Genomic DNA, 19914 nt, shown 5'->3' with positions numbered 1-19914 from the left:
GTTTTGAATGTGGAAAGAGGGGTCATCTGGCCCGACAGTGTCCCGAGAGACACCGAGGTCCGCAATGACTAAGCGTGGGTGAAGGTACCAAGGTTGTAGAAATCAACTATGCAGATCGCTACAAGCCTGAGGTTACCCTACTGGTGGCAGATGTGAAATTTAAATTTTTGGTGGATACAGGAGCTTGCAGATCTGTGCTGATGGCTGAAAGTGGTGTGAAGTGGAAACAGCAAGGATCAGTCCTTGCTAGGAATGCTGGAGGTGGGGCATCCTGGGAACCAGTCAGTGACCCTATAGTAGTGGAAGATCCCTATACAAGGAAAAAGGTAGGATGTCAGTTCATTGTCTCAAAAGCCTGCCCGATTAACTTGTGTGGCAGGGACCTGATAGGCGATCTAGGCATCACCATAGTTCCTGGGGAGGATTCCCTTAGGGTGGTAAGGGGGGGCTCCATAGCCAAAGAGGGTTACATCTGGTATGGATTACTGTTGGATCAGTCCGCACACCAATGGGTTAAAATACAACTGGAAAGGTTCCCTGGAGAGGGGGACTGTACTACCAAGCCCCATGTAACTACCCACTTCCTCAACACATGTGTTCCAGACATTGAATATGAGGAAGAGTATCCCCTGGGAAGGAGGGCGAAAGTGAAAATGACACGTGTGTATGCAGACAGCAAAGGGAATGTTGTGTGTGCGTGTGCAGTACCAGGATACACCAAGAACTCCCCTTTTAACTACATGGGAGATGAAATGTACAGGTTGAATGAGGTGGTGCCCCATGTGCCTTTGAGAAAACCTCAGTGGAGTGCATGGAAACGGTGTGGTGAGCTTGTGACTAAGTGGGAAGGTATGAAGAAGGAAGAACTGGAGACAGAAGGTGTAAGGTGGATGGATGTTGATCATGTCTTTACTGGTGAGCTGACCAGGTACCAGGAGGCCCCTCCCAATTCTGCCTGACGGTTACTAACAGAACAGGACATCTTAACCGATGTCCCGATTCAGCTGTGGGCCAAGTCTAAAACTGATGTAGGCCTGATCAGAACAGCAGACCCAGTGGTCATTACGCCGAAAGGCAACTACAGACCTTACCAGAGACAGTATCCTTTGAAACCGGAGGCAGAGGCGGGCATCGGCCCTACCATACAGGGGCTATTTGAGCAGGGGGTAATCAGGAAAGATAAAGACTCTCCATGTAACACTCCTTTGTTCCCAGTACGCAAGAATGATGGGATGTACCGCATGGTCCAGGACCTGCAAGCTGTAAATGCTGCCATCATCCCCAGAGCGCCGGTGGTCCCAGACCCCAGCACCCTGCTTAACTCAATACCACCAGATGTGCAGTTTTTTACAATTGTAGATCTTGCTAATGCGTTTTTTTCTGTCAAATTGCACAAGGATAGTCAATTTTGGTTTGCCTTTACCTTCAGGAACAAAAGGTACACGTACACAAGGTTGCCGCAAGGTTTCTGTGAGAGTCCAGCAATTTATTCAACTGAAATTGCACGCTCTCTAGAACCCTTCCCTGTCCCACCTGGGTGTGTTCTCCTGACCTATGTAGATGACCTTTTGATAGCAGCCCCTGACAAACACCTGTGTCTAAAGGTGTCCCTTGACCTACTTAAGTTCCTAGCGCAAGAAGGTCACAAGGCCTCAAAAGCCAAACTACAGTTCTGTCAACAGGAGGTTAAATACCTTGGTCACATTCTAACCCCAGGGGGAAAGTCCCTAGATCATGACAGAATTACTGCAATCACTGCCATACCCCCACCTATCACTAAGAGAGACATGATGACCTTTTTGGGTACCCTGAACTACTGCAGAGCCTGGATAGTCAACTGTTCCATCATTACACGTCCATTGTATGATGTATACATTCACAACCAATGGGTATGCTAGACAAGATACAGTGGAATGACAAGCTGATGGAATGCTTCCAAAAATGTAAAGACAGACTTAAGGACCCCTTAGTCTTGGCCTATCCCGACTACAGCAAGCCATTCCATCTCATGACAGATTGCAGAGAAGGATGCATGACAGCAGTTCTCTGCCAGGAATGGGGTGACAAAATGAGGCCTCTGGCCTACTACTCAGCACCACTAGACTCAGTCACCAAAGCACTGCCACATTGTGTCCAAGCTGTCATAGCAGCAGCCAAAGCTGTGGACAGCACAGCAGGTATTGTCTTGTATCACAAACTAACAGTGAAAGTGCCACATGCTGTTCATGCCCTGCTCCTGCAGGAAAAGATGGTCTTGCTAACACCTGCTCGTCACCTGTATTGCACAGCCACTTTGCTTGGACAACCCCACATCACTGTCCAACGCTGTACCACCCTGAACCCCGCCACTTTACTACCCTTGCCATCTGACAACCAGTCTTCACATGACTGTATTGAGAATTCCCATCGTAGTTTTCTTCCCCGTCCAGACCTCCAGAGTGAGCCCCTACAGGGGAGCAAAGTAGTCTTTGTGGACGGCTCTGCAAGCAGAGGAGAGAATGGAGAAAACTTAGTGGGTTATGCAGTAGTGACGCTGGAATCAACCGTGGATGCCGGTAAGCTCCCTTCCACGTTTTCAGCTCAAGCTGCGAAACTTTATGCTCTTACTAGAGCCTGTTTGCTGCACAAAGATCAATCCCTCACTGTCTACACTGACAGTCAGTATGCTTTTTCAACCGTGCATACATTTGCAGCTCAGTGGCACCAGCGGGGTATGGTTACAGCAGCAGGGAAGCCTGTCCGTCACAAAGAGTTGCTTCTCCAACTAATAGAAGCTATCCAGGCACCCTCAAAGTTGGCTATTTGCAAATGTGCTGCCCATAGAAATGATGACTCCCCTGTCACCCGTGGCAATAACCTGGCAGACAAAGCAGCTAAATTAGCCGCAGTTACACCCCCTGCTGACTTGCATTCCAAAGAACCTGAGTCTTTACATTCCACTGACCTGTTGAGTTTCCAAAAACAAGTTCCCCAACAGGAGATGGATAAGTGGCTAAAAGCAGGTGCCACTCAGTCTTCCACAAGCTTGTGGATAGTTGATGATAAACCTTGTATACCAAGGATTTTGTTCAGACTGCTTGCAATTGTGACACACGGGGTTTCACATGTGTCAACAGGAGGGATGGTGGGTATCCTTGAACAAATATACTATGCCCCAGGTATACAATCCTTCCTTAAAAGTTTCTGTGCCCAGTGCACAATTTGTGCCCAGAACAACACGGCCAAAGGTTTAAAGCCAGTGAAAGGACACACCCCATCAGGTACATACCCTTTTCACACCATTGCACTAGACTACATTGAGCTGACACCTTCTGAAGGAAAAAAATATGCCCTGGTCATACTGGACATTTTTTCTGGGTGGGTGGAGGTGTTCCCCACCAACAAAGCAGATGCATTAACAGTTGCCAAGGCCCTCACTAGAGAAGTAATACCAAGATGGGGGATCCCAGAGAAAATTATTAGCGACAATGGTAGCCACTTTGTAAATGAGGTTATATCCCATCTGACTACCTCATTGTGTATAGACGTCAGAAACCATTGTGCATACCATCCTCAGTCAGCAGGAAGTGTGGAAAGAGTTAATGGGACAATTAGTGTGGAAAGAGTTAATGGGACAATTAAAAATAAACTCAGTAAAGCCATCAAGGAAACAGGGAGAGGTTGGGTCTGGTGTTTGCCAGCAGTACTACTGAGCATCCGAATAACACCGGGGAAAAAGAGACTGTCACCTTATGAGATATTGTTTGGCAGACAGTACAGACTTCCTGACTTTGACACACAAGAACAACCCCTAGAAGACTGTGAGCTTGCTGACTTCCTGAAGTACACCTGCAGACAAAGACAGAGGGCCAGGCATCCAGGTCCAATACCTAAAGGGGAGGTGGAGGAGGGACAGGAACTGAATCCTGGAGATTGGGTGTGGATAAAGGTGGTTAAGAGGAAGTGCTGGTCCTCTCCAAGGTGGGAGGGCCCCTACCAAGTCTTGATTAGCACACCAACAGCTGTCAGAATAGCAGAAAGAGCAACATGGGTACATCTGAGCCATTGTAAGAGGGCGCACATGGGCCTTCCGGTCTAGATTAATTAAAGATCCAGAGCCACAGCTTGCTACGAACACTCACATGAAGCTTCGGTGGTTTTGAAATACAAGAAATGTTGTTTGCATCTTGCTCAAGAAGAACGCTTAGCGGTCATTTCCTTTTAAAACAGTAGCCAGATCCAATCTGTTCTTGATAGTTAGCACCACGGGGAAAAGAGGGGCGGAAATTTGAGATCCTGAGGCGACGGGAACATTTGCTTGAGCCTCAGTGCGACCACGATCTCAAAGGCTGTGGGAAGATATTAGAGGATTCTTCCTAAGGCACAGGTGTAGTTCTTTATCTTGAACCATGGTGAAAGAGGAGATAAAAAGGGGGGGACAGATACGTGAAAGGCTACATGGAGGAATTACTTTTCTTGAACCAGGTTGGGTCAAAACTATAGTATTTTAAAGAAAGAAGAAGAGCCCTGGAATGATGACGACAGATACTGACAACAACATCACAGACCCTAGAAATGACTTGTTTTTTTTAAAATAATAAACCTATTGACTGATTGACTGAAGAGGTGGCTTGAAGCGAAAACTAAATTTGTCTGTTGCATGGTAAGGAGAACATGCCCATACCCGAAAGTTCCCCTCACGGCCAATTGAGATCTATATGTGTACATTGATGTTATAAAGGTTATATACTGGGATAGGCGGGTGTGTAAACTGAAAGGGAAACTGGATTTTATGACGACACTGGTGAAAGCCTAAAAGGAGACCAGTGCCTGAAGCAAATGCCAGACAGTCCCTGGGTTAGAGTGCTCATTCTTTTGTCCCCATGCTTTTATGCTAGATATGTATGTAGCCTTAACGCAACATGATGATGACATGCTGAAGAGGGATGACCAGGCCAGCGTGTGAGGCAATTATTCCAGCTCACGGCCAGAGCCTGATTTTCTTTTTGATCATTTCACTTCTATGCCCTGACTTGCTGTAGTGCATACCCATTTGCAGCAAAGGGGAATAGAAGGCTGTGTTTGCTTGAACCTCCAATCCCTGTAGTGGAGACACATTTGCAGATACCCGAGGCTTAAGCAAGCATAAGCACAGAAATGAGAATGTAAATATTCTTTTTATACACACATATATATATAATCAAGCCACAACCCACAGTGTTAATTATAAACAGGAGGGAAATGTGGAAAGAATTGTGTAGATTTATAATTAATCTTTATATATATATCCTTTATATTCTTATGTGGCTATAAGGACCACATGCACAGAATCAGACTAGTGTGTTAGAGTAACACTTAAAGTAATGGAATTATTATTACTCTAAGAGTTATCACAATATTACTGAATGAATACATGATCCTGAGCTATTTACTTGTACAAGCTTTCTGTCATGTCCTTCTAGTGGAATTCCATCTTTGCAGAGGACAAAGAAACAATTTGGAAGAAGCAGTCTGAGCCAGTTTTCTGAAGGTGGGGGTGACTTTGAAGGAAACGAAAGTGAGAACATTGCTTCAGGGGACTTCCTTGAAAGGCTGACTTTCAGGACAGAGAGGAGTCAAGCGACCCCACCCAAAAGGAGAACTGTATATGCTGGTTGGACTTTTACCAGAAAGGACTGCCCAAAAGGAGGAATATTTTATCATATTAATTAGGATTTAAAAGTTCCCTGCACGCCAGAAAAAAACACTTTCTACTGCTGTGCAGGGCCTGTGTTAGTTGCAGACTCTACATGCTGGCTGTTAGAAAGGCCTTGGCCAAGTAATAAAGATTTCTACGTTTTTGGCACTTAATGGAGATGTCTCATGTGTAAGTTAATTTTCCTTTAACATCGCCAAAACTACTGATAATTGTAGCCAATCGTTTACAATCAGCTACAACCATTGAATTCTATGGAGTAGCCGATTGGCTACTACTAGTACTTGCAACCGGTGCCCACATAACTGGCTGCGCACCCAATTGCTGAAATTTAACATGGGCGTCTATGAGATGAAACGACCAGATCCGAGGCCTGATAGCATCTTTGATATAGTTCTTGCCAGAAACGCTATTGAAAAGATTAAGTGAACCTTTGAGAATCCTCCATGAAGACCATATGACACCTCATGACTAGCTGCATTTTTGGAAGCATTGCGATCACTCTGCATCACATCAAAATGGAACTTGTGTAGCGTGAAAGGAGCCTTAGATTGCATTTTATTGTCACCACGGTAACATATTCTTTCAGGCATATAGGCCACTGATGAAGCAGTACTGTCCTGCATGAGTAAGGAGCTGCACTCTGCAGGAGCACTTGACATTCATTTTGAATAGCAGAATACATTCAAAACCTGATCCCGTGTAGAACGGCTGCGTATTATACGCACATACACATAGTAAGCAAGCTGAAATGCTGTTTTATGTCAATCCACTGTAATATACAGAGATTAACTAAATCAGCGGTTTGTATTCTTTAAACTAAGGACATGTTCACAATGAGAGTTGTGTTCTCTGTGACAGCAGGAACACAAAGGATTGGGAAAGCGGCGCTGCACGTAACCCACATGTTGCGTTGCAGTGTAGCATACACTCAAAAAATATGCTTTGCCCAACCATTAATGCACACGTTTTGTGGTAACACACTGCAGGGCCCCACTCTGTTGCACTGCAATGGACCCGGCCGTTAAGCCGCACTGCAACGGACCCGGCCGTTAACCCGCACTGCAATACGCCACTGTGAACATGGCCTAAAGGGGAATTTCCATTTGTCTACTTCAGCTGGCCTGCTTCAGGTTGTGTAATTAAAATTTTGGAATTGGTTTTTAGTTGCAGAAGCCTCATTAGGCAAGAAATCCTAATGATTTCCCTGTTTTTACGTAGTTATCAAGTAGTGTGTTTAATACAATGTCCTTGGTTCACGAAAGAATACCGCACTTAGAAGCTACCCTCGGTGCTGTTGCGCTCGTTGAAGTTATGCGCGCTCCCTTGAAAACTGTGCGATAGGATGAAGTGCGACCGCAATACTTTAACTAGCACAGCCGCTACTACATGAATGTATGTAGTAGTGGCCATGCTAGTTAAAGTATCACGGTCGCTCTACATCCTATCGCACGGGATAGTTTGTGCTCGGTGGTTTAACCCATGCTGCTAAGCGAGGTATTCTTTAGTGAATAAAGGCCCATGTCTGGAGAGACTGCACCTGAGGGTTTCGTTGCTCATATTCTCTTAACCTGCCTGGCGTTCTGATTCCCACGGCCCTGCGGCCGTGGGAAAGTTTTTTGCACATTTTTTTTACATGTAGCTATGAGGATTCCCCCCTCCCTGCGGCGTCCCTCCCTGCCCTCCGATCGCCGCCGGTGCAATGGCCCGTCCGGAAATCCCGTTCTGAACGGGATTTCCTTGAGGGCTTCCCCCGTCGCCATGGCCACGAACGTCGTGACATCATCGACGTCGTGACATCACAGGGAGACCCGATCCACCCCTCAGCGCTGCCTGGCACTGACTGGCCAGGCAGCGCACGGGGTCTTGGCTGGGGGGGGGGGCTGTATCGCGGCGGATCGGCCGGCGATTGCAAAGTGCTTGCTGCGTGTTTTAAAAAAAAATTATTCAAATCGGCCCAGCGGGGCCTGAGCGGTGACCTCCGGCGTCTCTGGACGAGCCTAGCTTGTCCAGAACGCTATGGAGGTTAAACAGACCCACAGATCAGAGCAGCAGTGGTGCTTAGGCTTACCTCTTCCTGTGCCGAGTACCTCCTGCACTCCCACTGCGTCTCCTTTGCCTTGCTCTCAGTCTGAGACTCCCTGCATGTTGTGTTACTTCATGCAACATGCAGAAGACAGAGAACAAGGAAGAGGAGACCCAGTGACTGCAGTGGGAGTGCAGGAAGTACCCGGCACTTAAAGCTGATCCGAGATGAAAAGCTAACTATAACAAGTAACTTGTCTATATATCCTATCTAAAGTTTAGATAGTTTACACAGCAAATCTAGCTGCAAACAGCTTCAACAGTATATGATTATTTATTCCTATGTTACAATGAGAGTGGCCATGTTCTGTTTGTCACAGGCTGAGGGCTGGAGATGCTATCAGCTTGCCTGTGAGTAAATTCACCCCCCTCTCCTCCTCCCTTCTGCCTCTGAATTCTCTGGCTAGTAACATCCTCCTCCTCCTGCCCAGACTGAGCTCCCATAAGCCCGTGCTACAGTGCCAAGGCTCTCTGAAAAGCTGTGGGCGAGGCTTGTTTAGTTTATAGCGAATTAGAGTATTAAAACAAACAAAAAGTGTTTGGCTGAAAGAAGCACAATTATGCAACAAGTAAAAGTTTTTCTCGGATTCACGTTAAAGAGGTAAGCCCAAGAACCACTGCTGCTCTGATCTGTAGGTTAATGGAAATGTGAATGGCGTCATCCAGGGGAGTACAGGACAGGGGCCCTGGTGGAGCAGGGAAGGGAAAAGTATGGCCCACCTCTGCCTGCCAAGCCCCCCGCGACTGCATGGGCTGCTTACCCATAGATACGTCAATGGTTATAAAGGTGGCCACGCCTTACAATTAAAAGATCCAATTTTACACCGATTCTATAATTACAGACAACGATCGGTTGTTCCGAAAAATCCAAAGCTTTATTTTCATTCGTTCACAAAATCGGATTGAATTTCCTGTTTTTATTCGATAAAAGAAGATTGGGAGTGTTAGATTTTTCTGACCAAGTTGTATGAAAATTGAATGGTGTGTGGTAGATTGTCAACTGCTTGATGTGCAGAGCCAAGCAGTTCTTTCTGAGTTTTCAATCATTTTTTTCATAATTGGAGAAAAACGGAACATATGTGTGGTATATATGTGTGGTATATATTAGACTTTTGAAATGTTACAATCAGTCCGAAAAATTTATTGCAATTCTTGAATTGAAAAAAATATTTAAAAAATTGTATGGTGTGTGGCCACCTTAACCCAATCCGTTTCAATGCAAAGATGTGAATATGACATTGTCATAGTCAAAGTGCAAATGAGTCCGTCTTGGTGGGGCAGACTACCTGCGCACAACAGAACAAAATAGGATGGAATGTGCTTTATTCCATGCAGATGTGAAACAGTAAAAAGGAGGAGTGACCATACACAGAAGCTAAAATCCCACCCCTGAATGTATATACAAAATTCTGAGAGCAACAGAAATCAGGATATTTTTTAGTTTTATGTGCTACTTTATATGTTATAGAAGAACGTCAGTAGCAGAGGTTACAGTTACAAGTTACAGGGCAGCACATCAACACTTTCCATTGTAGCCATTTTGCAGAATTCAGTTAAGGAACTCTCACTACTTGACGACAACCACATCCTGTGCTTTCTTCTGGTCTTGTGTTCTTGCCTGGACACAAAATCAAATTTAGTGTTATGATTATTACAAACTAAAATCATGACTAAAATCTCAGAAATATTCAAACGAAAACAGCATGTAGTACATTAGCAATGGCACAACAATAAGACCTGCTAAAATAATAATTAGTGTCATACCGTATTATAGAACAAAACACTAAGCCTTAAAGGGAATGTCCAAGCAAAATAAAAAAATGAGTTTCACTTACCTGGGGCTTCTACCAGCCCCATGCAGCCATCCTGTGCCCTCGTAGTCACTCACTGCTGCTCCAGTCCCCCGCTAGCAGCTTGCCGACCTCGGCGGGCCGCATTGTGTACATTTTTACGCATTCCCGCTAGTGCAGGAACATTAACACATACATTTTTACGCATTACTGGTTCAATGCGTAAAAATTTACGCATTGAACTAGCAACGCGTAAAAATGTATGTGTTAATGTTCCTGCGCTAGCGGGAATGCGTAAAAATGTACGCAATGCGTCCCACCGACCTCCGAGGTCGGCAAGCTGCCAGTGGGAGACTGGAGCAGCAGTGAGTGACTACGAGGGCACAGGATGGCTGCATGGGGCTGGTAGAAGCCCCAGGTAAGTGAAACTCTTTTTTTTATTTTGCTTGGGCATTCCCTTTAAATCTAGTCAGTAAGGACGAGCGAAAAAGCAAAATGGCCCGGCTTGTGGGAAATGTGAGCTGTGTATGTGGGGGAAGCCGCCACCTTCTTTCCGATGTGTGCCATGCCATGTTCCTTCTTTTTTCATTTCTGTCTTTAGAGAGAAAGTTCCATGTGAGAGGATGGAACACGTCATGAAGCGCATCAGAAGAGAAGAGGTGGCTTAGGTGGGGTAACCCTCACATACAACAGCATGTCCCCCCACCACACACACTTTGGTCTGAGACGATTTTGCTTTTCCGAAAATCGTTCCTGCTCATCCCTTCTAGTCAGCCTCTTAAAATATATATATATATATTTCCAAAAGTATTTGTGAGTTGTAATAGTACAAGAAACAAAGTTTCTGTATATCTGTATCAAGATCCACAGTTAGTTCAAATAAATCATGTTTATTGAATGTCAGGCTGCACTTCTTCTGCCACTTGTTTGCTTCCTGCAGCCCTAAATTCTGTAATCTGTCTTCTCAAGAAAGTTATTTCTCAATCATGGCCACCTAAGCTATGTACATGGAATGGATTATCCATAGAATCGCACGGCAATATTACCATTACTACCAGTACTGTGTACCACAAATTACGCTATAAGCCAGACCCACGGTGCTCGACTAGCGTGACCGTTGCTGAGGTAATGCACGCTACAAACAGTAACGTGCATTATTAACACATTACCATAACAAGGGTCAAGCTAGTTAAGTGTAACTCGCGGTACATAGTGCCTGTAGTAACAGTAATATTGCTGTGTGATGTCTGTGCACAGCGATATTACGGCGCCTTTGTGCATCAGGCCCCATATTTCTTGTCCACTTGCTAATTGTAATATAGAGTCACAGGGAAGGCAGAATGTACAAGATCAGAAAACTGTGACTCACCATCTTTGACCAGTAGATGGCAACATCGCTGCACAGAATGTTTACATTAATTCCCACGTCCCTTGGATTGGCTTGGCTCAGAAGAGTGACAAGGTAGGTTATGGTATCGCCACCATTGCTTGGTGTGTTCTGTGGAAGTAGAGGAAACAGACACTATAAAAAACAACTCCAGCTGCCAATTTATCATTGTATTTCAACTCCACCATCTGAAACTAAAGAAAACATTCACTTTTCTCCACAAAGAGCGTGGAGGAAGTTCAAAACAAAACAAAACCACACATTTAAAGCAAACCTGAAGCGAAAATAAACTTATGAGATCATGAATTGTATATCTAGTACAGCTAAGAAATAGAACATTAGTAGCAAAGAAAAGTCTCCTCCAACTTCAGTTGTTATCTATGCAAAAGAGCTACGCTGAGCTATTCGACCCAACTTGGGTTGAATAAAGTCCTGTTTTCTGAAGCACTTAAACAGCCAAGAAGCAGTGAGAGGCAGCTCCAGATTTTACTGCAGGAAGGTTCAAAGGGTCATTGCCTCTACTGTTTTATAGCTTAACCACTTCCCCTCCCCTGAGATGAGTAACTACGTCCCTGCAAAATGCCACAACTCTGTGCAGGGACGTAGCTACTATGTCCCTCCATACCGCGCGTTCCCGCTCACCCCCCGCGCTCCACGCAACACATACTGTATAAGTACTAATACTAAGCATACAAAAGTGAGCGGCGAGGACATATTGTAGCCAAAAGGTAAAATTACATTTTTTTTCTTCAATAAAAAACATAACTTTACCTTATTTTTACACTTAAAATTAACCCCTAACCTTCCACACTCCCCATTAGCTACAAAATAAAAAAATAAAAATAAAAATTTAAAAAAATACATAAATAGTTACCTTAGGGACTGAACTTTTTTTTTAATATGTATGTAAAAAGTGTATACTACTGTTACTTTATAAATGATGGGCTTGTATTTAGGGATGGAAGCAAAACTGAAAAAATGCACCTTTATTTCCAAATAAAATTTTGGTGCCATACATTGTACTGGGGAAAAAATGTAAACGTTGCAATAACCGGGACAAATAAAATGTGTGGGTTTTAATAATGGTAGCATGTATTATTTTAAATCTATAATGGCCAAAAATAGAAATAATCATTTTTTCCCATTTTTGTAATTATTCCCATTAAAACGCAGTTGGAATAAAATAATTCTTAGCAAAAAATAGCCCCCAAAGAAAGTCTAATTGGTGGTGAAAAAACCAAGATATAAATTGTTTTGTTGTGAGAAGTAGTAATAAAGTTATAGGCAAATTCATGCACACAGGCCTCAGAAGAAGCTAGGTTCATACCTCAGCGAAACGGCGTAAGGCCGTGCACCCTCTGGCGCCCACAGGTGCCTCTCCCTCCTCAGCAGACCAGCACATGATAAGTATACTTTTGCTGTCATGCATTCTCAAGCAATTTGAATTATATTTGCACCTAATGTTACTTATATGACTGCAAGCGTAAATTAAAGCTACAGTGCCAACCTACTTTTCCACTTTAAAGTAAACCTGAGGGGGAGGATAGAAAAAATGTATACGTACCTGGGGCTTCCTCCAGCCCCCTCAGGCCTGATCGTTCTCACATCGCCATCCTCCACTGTCTGCAGCCTCCGCAAATTGCCCCGGAAAGTCCTCCTGTCTGGGGCATACTGCACAGGCACAGTTGGGCTGTGCGTGCTCCCCCGCTTCCATGGCCGAGTGCATTCTGCGCAGTAGTACTGCACAGGCGCAGAACGCTTCTGGCCACGGGAGGAAGCCTGCGCCGACTGGCCCCAACTGAACAACTTACCTGGGCCAGCTACAGAGGCTGCAGGCAGAGGAGGATGGAGGCATGGAGCGATCAGGGCAGAGGGGGCTGGAGGAAGCCCCAGGGATGTATACCTTTTTTATATCTCCTGTTTCAGGTACACTTTAAGCATATCTTGGCACATCTAAGGGTTGCAATTTAAGCCTGAATCTTTCTCGGTGAGGCCTTTTTTGCAATAACTATGACCATGTAATTACCTGATTCTGGACGTGAGCTATCGTCTTCAGTATTTCAGGTATAGATGGAGTTGTGACCTCATCCATCCTCAGTAAGTAACAGGTGCTGCTGCTGGACACCCGGATCCCAATGATTTTCTATGAGGAGAACACTGATATTGTAATCACAACTTCCATTTAAGTAAACCTTGAAGGAAACATTTAGTTGTAAATATGCCAAATCAACTTCAGACTGCCTCAGATCAAGGATGCAAGAAAATTCAGAGACTGAGAACCCCTTAACTGGCTACATTTGCATTCTCGTTGCCATTATAAATACAGAATATCACTACAGCTCTGTTCAGAGCCTGCTTATTGACCTGACAGGTTCCACACCGCTCCCTGAAAACTCCTGCTGCTGCCCATCACTGTGTGTGACACAATTACTATACTATATATATTTGGTCTGTCATCTGCAAATCATGCCTGTCCTGTGCTAACTTAATCCAACCATTTCCTGTTGGTTTGTGTTCATCGATTCTCAGACCAGCTTTAAAGATAACAGAGAAACTGTCATCAGTAGAGGGTTTGCAGAAAAGGAAACTTAAAATACATAGCATCCACTCCCCTATGTGACAGCTGGAGGGTTTTGCAACCAGATAGTGAAGAGTTTACTTTTCATTCTAATCCCCATGATGTTTGGTCTCGTCTAGACTATCTTTTTGTCACGCCCTCGGTATTATCACAAATAACACATGCAGAAATCCTAGATCTTGTAATATCAGATCATGCCCCCATACAAATATCATTCTCTCCTACAGTCCCTAAAGGCACTGATATCATCTGGCGCTTCCCGTCATATCTATATGAGGACGAGGGTTTTGCCCAACTGCTTTTACAGTGGTGGTGGGAATATAAAGACGATAATGCCCCTCATATAAAAGACATTTTTCTCTTCTGGGAGGCTGCCAAACCCACACTCAGAGGGAGAATAATTAGCTATGTGGCAGGCAAAAGAAAGAAGTCCCACAAATCATATATCTCCTCTATGGAAAAATTACGATCCGCCCACAAGATATTTCTCAGTAATCCCACCCCGAAATCACGCTTAGAATGGTTAGCAGCGAAAAAACAATCTGATACGGACTTCAAGATCAGAGAGAGATACCTACGATCTTATAGGGATTTGTACTACTACAAATTTGGGAACAAAATGGAGAGCCTCCTCTCGAGAATGGCAAGACCTCCTCAAACCACTACGGTTATAACTAGCCTGAGAGCTCCGTCAGGCCAGATCTTAAATGACCCTAAATCCATTAGTACGGCCTTTTGCAACTTTTACAAAAACTTATATAAACGACCCCACGAACAAACCTTAGAGATTTCTCCTTGGTTTGATGAACTATCTTTTCCGGCCTTGTCGGAGGAAGACCTTACCTTTCTAAATGCGAGTATCACTCCAGAAGAGGTAAAAGGTACAATTAAATCCCTTGCGAATAAAAAGGCCCCGGGACCAGATGGGCTCACCCCCGAATTCTATAAAATTTTAAAACAGGAATTAGCACCATATCTCGCTTCTCTGTTTAATAAAATCTTGGAGGGAGGGCAGTATCCATTGTCAGCGAACATGGCCTACATCAAACTGATCCCAAAACAAGGCAAGGATCTCTTAGACCCAGGATCCTATCGCCCCATCTCCTTGATAAATCAGGACCTTAAGATATTGTCTAAAATAATAGCCGACAGGCTGGCAGATTTACTTGCCAAACTGGTGAGTCCTAACCAGGTGGGATTTGTGCGCCACCGATCTGCCATAGCCAATATTCGTAAGGTGTTGATAGCTCAAGACCGTGTTAGAGCTTATCCCAAATCATGTAACACCTATGCACTATTACTGATTGACGCCGAAAAGGCCTTCGACAACGTTAATTGGGATTGGATGGAGAAAATCTTAGACAGAATGAATCTACAGGGGGGAATCAGGAATCTAATCAAAGCAATGCATACTAACCCGAGGGCGCGGATATATATCCCGGGGTTCCTCTCCGAGGAAATTGCGCTCGAAAAAGGAACTAGACAGGGCTGCCCCCTGTCTCCCTTACTCTTTAACCTAGCGCTAGAACCTCTGACTCAGAGGTTAAATAGGGGCGTGCGTGGTATGGATATAGGGGATACAGTGATTTCTCAGGCCATGTTCGCTGACGATATATTGTTATTCCTAAGAAATCCGGAGTCCCAACTGAAGGAAGTCTTCAAAATTATTCAGGAAGTGGGATCATTTAGCGGGTTCAAAGTTAACTTATCCAAATGTGAACTACTGTATCTTTCCCCCTGTGCCCCCGGACACAATTTGACCCATCTCCCTGTCAAAGTCAGTCCAGTGATCACATATCTAGGTATCAAGATACATAAGGATCCGAACATGTTATATTCCTTGAACTATACCCCGTTGATTAGGGACCTAAAACGTCAATTAATCTCCCGGGAAGGGCGGCTCTCATTAAATCGGTTACTTTTGGTAGACTACTATATCCCTTACAGACCATCCCCTTGCTGATGAAACATTCAGATGTACAAGACATTAATAGGGCCCTAAATAAATTCTTGTGGAGAAATAAAAAACCAAGGATAGCTCTTTCCAAGCTGACACTCCCTAGACTGTGGGGGGGGGGCCTTGCAATCCCAGATTTCCGACGGTACAATTTATCATGTCTAACCAGACATATTAGAGACTGGCTTAATAAATCCAGCAAATACTCAAACTACTCCCTGGAGGCATCTTTCTCTGATCCCTGGTCACTCTCAGGTCTCCTGCATACCACACAAAAACACATGCCACCGAAACTCAAAAACAGTAGAGTAATTAAGGATACAGTGATGGCCTGGAGAATCCTTAGGAAAACATTTTTTAGCTCCACAGCAAGTCTCTAAATATATGCCACTATGGGGTCTCCCGGGCTTTCCAGCTAGTTTGGCTCATGGGGGTTTTCTGTTTTGGAAAGAAAAAGGTATCAAGTGTTTGGGGCATATATGTGATCTGCGCAGGGGGAGATTTTTGACCTTTCACGAGATTAGGGCTAAATTTGGTGTACCTAGGGGCCACTTCCTGTACTATGGACAACTACAATCATATATACGAAGCAAAATAAGGGACATATCAAAGATAGCTAACCTTGATTCGTTTGATAAGTTTATCTCTCCTCATATCTCCCAGCTATCACTCTCCGAAATTCATGCTAGACTTCAGGAGATTAATTTAGAGACCAAAGCACAAAATAACCTTTCCAAATGGAAAAAAGACATTTCGAGTGAAAATCTTGAAGCAAAAATATTGGAAGGCTACAGAGTGGTCCACAAAATGGTACCTGGGGAAACTTGGAGGGAATCACAACTTAAATTGATCCATAGGGCTAAATTTGCCTTTAATATAAAGTATCAAATCCCCCCTGCGCATTATTCTCCGAGATGCCCCAAATGCTCCTTGCAAAATGCTGATTTATTCCACTGTCTTTATTCTTGTCCAACAATAGTAAAATTTTGGTGTGATGTTTTGATATATATCAAACAAGTATGTAACCTACAACTGACTCTATGTCCACTTATGCTCTTGTTTAATTATGTTGAACCCAATAAGCCAGGCTCAAGCGCAAATGCTAACCCGAACTTGACTAAGCTAGCACATTTGATTATTATAGCTTCCCGCAAAGTTATTTTCAACAGATGGATATATCCAAGTACCCCCACGGTCTGGGACGTACAAGAAGAGCTTCATCATATCTACAACCAAGACAAACTAGAGTCTATTATACACAAAGACAAGAAAATAGCAGGTTTCTTCAAAAAGTGGAAAGGTTTTATTCTTGCAACTCTTACAAATGATGAGATAAAGGCATTGATGGAACATTTCAAACATACCAAATGGTACCTCACGGAACAGCTGCAGGGTGCCCTGGGCCGCCTTGATATTACATAAAGGCTAAATAGTTTAAGGTCTTGCTCTCAGAGATGACAGATGGGGGACAGGGGAGGGTTGGGGAGGGAGGGGAGACAGGAGCTAAAGTATTGAAAATGTATGTAACTAAACAATTTGCAACTGTTTAATATGAATAAGGTTGAAGTGCGGCTCATATCTTTGCAATGGTTCTGCATGTTTCAGCTTTCAAGTATCATCTCCTGTATGTTCATATGTTGGGAAATAAAATAAAATATTGTTTAAAAAAAAAAAAAAGAAAACTTAATCAAGCCAGAAGACTTATGGGAGTACTAATGTGCATACATAAAGGCAGCTGGTAATGATACTGTCAAGATATCCATATTGCTGATTTAAAGCAAAAATATGAGAATTTTTCTTCAGTTAGGTACTTACCTAATTAGTGGGAAGATTCTCAAGCCCACCACTACTGGCCGGGACCTCCTCATATCGCAATACCCACTTTTGGGTGAAATATCCTGGTTTCAGCATCCTAAACACTTCCTATAGCTATATACTGCTGTACATTGGTATGTAGCCCTGCCCTCACACTGAGGCTTTTCCTAGGCTGTTTATTATGCAGAATTCTCCCGCCTCACCCCAAAAAATTCTGGGTGACCAGCTATGTTTTTGTGTGCAGGCAGGCACAGCCTCACTCATGCAGCTGCAGTACCAGTGAGCTCTTGTACAAAGGTGAGTACTAGGGCTGCACAATTGTTTTAAAAAAAGTTATCGCGATTTGCGGCAAGACGATTTCCTAATCATCATAGCGGTGATTTTTTTCATGCGTACAATTTTACGTGTTGCACCTCACTGCTTGCTTTTTACGTGCATTAATTTATGCATCCAATTATTTGTGTTGGCCGCGCGGCACACCTCCTCCTTCCGGCCAGAAGGAGGCAGAGCGGGACTGAGTAGTGTAACGTGGCCAGCATGTGGAGGAGAAGGTTCTGCACACAGGCACTCCTGTTCTGCACTTAAACCTTGTCTGCCGTGGTCACACTGTGCTGCAGCTGTACATTTTCCCACTGCCCACCCAGGATCTGAAATCTCTCCACTATCCTGTCGAGCAAGAAGTTTCAAATCAGGATGATACCATTTATTGGCTAACTAGAAAGAATAAAAATAAGCAAGCTTTTGGCCTTGCAGCCTTCGTCGGGCTTAAATCCTGTTTGCTTGCAGGCTGATGGTACAGACAGCTTTATACATGCAACATTCAAAACTCCTTGCTTTTACTCACATCCTGATTCGAAACTCCTTGCTTTTACTCACATCCTGATTCAAAAGGGAAAACATAGATTTCTTTCAAGCATAAATACATGTCATTAAGATGCCTTACGTGAAACAGAACGTCTAAATGGAGTGGGAGGTTGTTAGCTGAGATAAAAATCCTTGTTTACACCATGCTCACAGACCTGGGTGTTGGACTGACACAGAGGAATCGTAAATTCTGAGTTTACAAGTTTAGCTATATAGGCTGAGACTGTCGAGCAAACTCTTAGCAACTCGGATCACCACCAGTGCCCACTCACTGCCCAGGATCAGTTGTGGTATTCTCTCTCACTCCAATTAGCTGCTCCTGCTCCGCGTGCTTTTTGTTGTAAAATGGCTTCAGCAGAACAAAAGTTCAATTTAATTTCCGAAAAATTCAGCAATAGTAAAGCTTGATTTGAAGAAAATCGAAATTTTTGACAGAAAATAAATTGCAATTAATTTTTGTCCCAAAATCGTGCAGGCCTAGTGAGCACAGCCGCAAACTAAAAAAAAGAGAGTCATGGCCAGTGGTGGAGGGCTCAGGGAATATGTGAGAAGCCTGTAGAGAAGTTTTCAGGTAAGTATCTAACTTTTTTTTTTTGAGGGGGAGAAGGGGGTTGGGCACCTTGGGTTTGCACAAAATTTGAAAGCTGTTGTAAAGTTTTTCATTTGTAGGCATTAAGAGCCTACAACAATCAAAAAGCTTGTAAAGACTAAGTAGCTGAAGGGTTCTCAATCTCAACCAAGCAAAATAAGTAACATACTGTATATGTAATATGGGATTGAGTAAGTTGATTTACAGTATATGTGCATATAAGGGTGGTTCACACTATGAGCAGTTTTCTAAGCGCCGGCTATTTGAAAAACGATTGCTAATGTAATGCTATATGTGTGTTCACGCTTGTGATAGCAAGAGCTTTTCAAATGACTGGTGTTTAGAGAATCGCTGGTACAGTGAACCAGCCCTTACTCCTCTTACTGTTTACACTGAAGCAAATTTTAAAATAAAAAACAGATACTCACCTAAGGACAGGGAAGGCTTTGGGTCCTATAGAGCCTCCTGTTCTCCCGCTGGTCTCAGAGTTCCCCGGCTAGAATGGTCATGGACTGTTGTCTTCCGGGTTGGGGAGACTTTGTCAGTCTTTGGAAGCACTCGGGCTTCCGAAGACAGCCCGGTTAGTACTGCACACGTGTGAGCGCCCTCTCTAGGGAACTCGCGTGTGCACAGTACAGAGCTGCCGGTCTTCAGGAGCCCGAGTGCTTACGAAGATTGCAGAAGTCTCCCGTTGCGGAAGCTTCGAACGGAGCAGCCTGCGGGGAAACAATGAGACCAGAAAGGCTCTATAGGACCCAGAGCCTTCCCTTTCCTTAGGTGAGTATCTGTTTTTATTTTAAACCTCAGGACTTCAGACTCCCTTTAAATTACAACTTATGAGCTTACGAGGGTGGTAACTGAGGAAGTATCCGTGACAACAAAAAAAGAGTGCAACATCTTCCCGATCATGCACTGAGTGGGTCTGATGGACATTCTGCCCATTCACAGATGTCAGCGACATTGTCACCATCTGTGGATAAAAGTAGTCACAGTTACATTCTCACAGGAAATGAAATACAAACAGATGTGGACAGAAAAGATTGAGTCGCCTTTTTTATACCTGTTTATTTGGTGTTTATATGACACAGAAACACACTAAAGTTGCCACAAGGATGATGGTCAGAAGAACCGCAATAAGACCTCCCACAATCCAGATCTTTCTGGACTTCTCTGGT

This window comes from Hyperolius riggenbachi, chromosome 4, assembly GCF_040937935.1.
Source record: "Hyperolius riggenbachi isolate aHypRig1 chromosome 4, aHypRig1.pri, whole genome shotgun sequence".
NCBI classification, from domain to species: domain Eukaryota; kingdom Metazoa; phylum Chordata; class Amphibia; order Anura; family Hyperoliidae; genus Hyperolius; species Hyperolius riggenbachi.
This window is presented reverse-complemented; position numbering follows the sequence as displayed.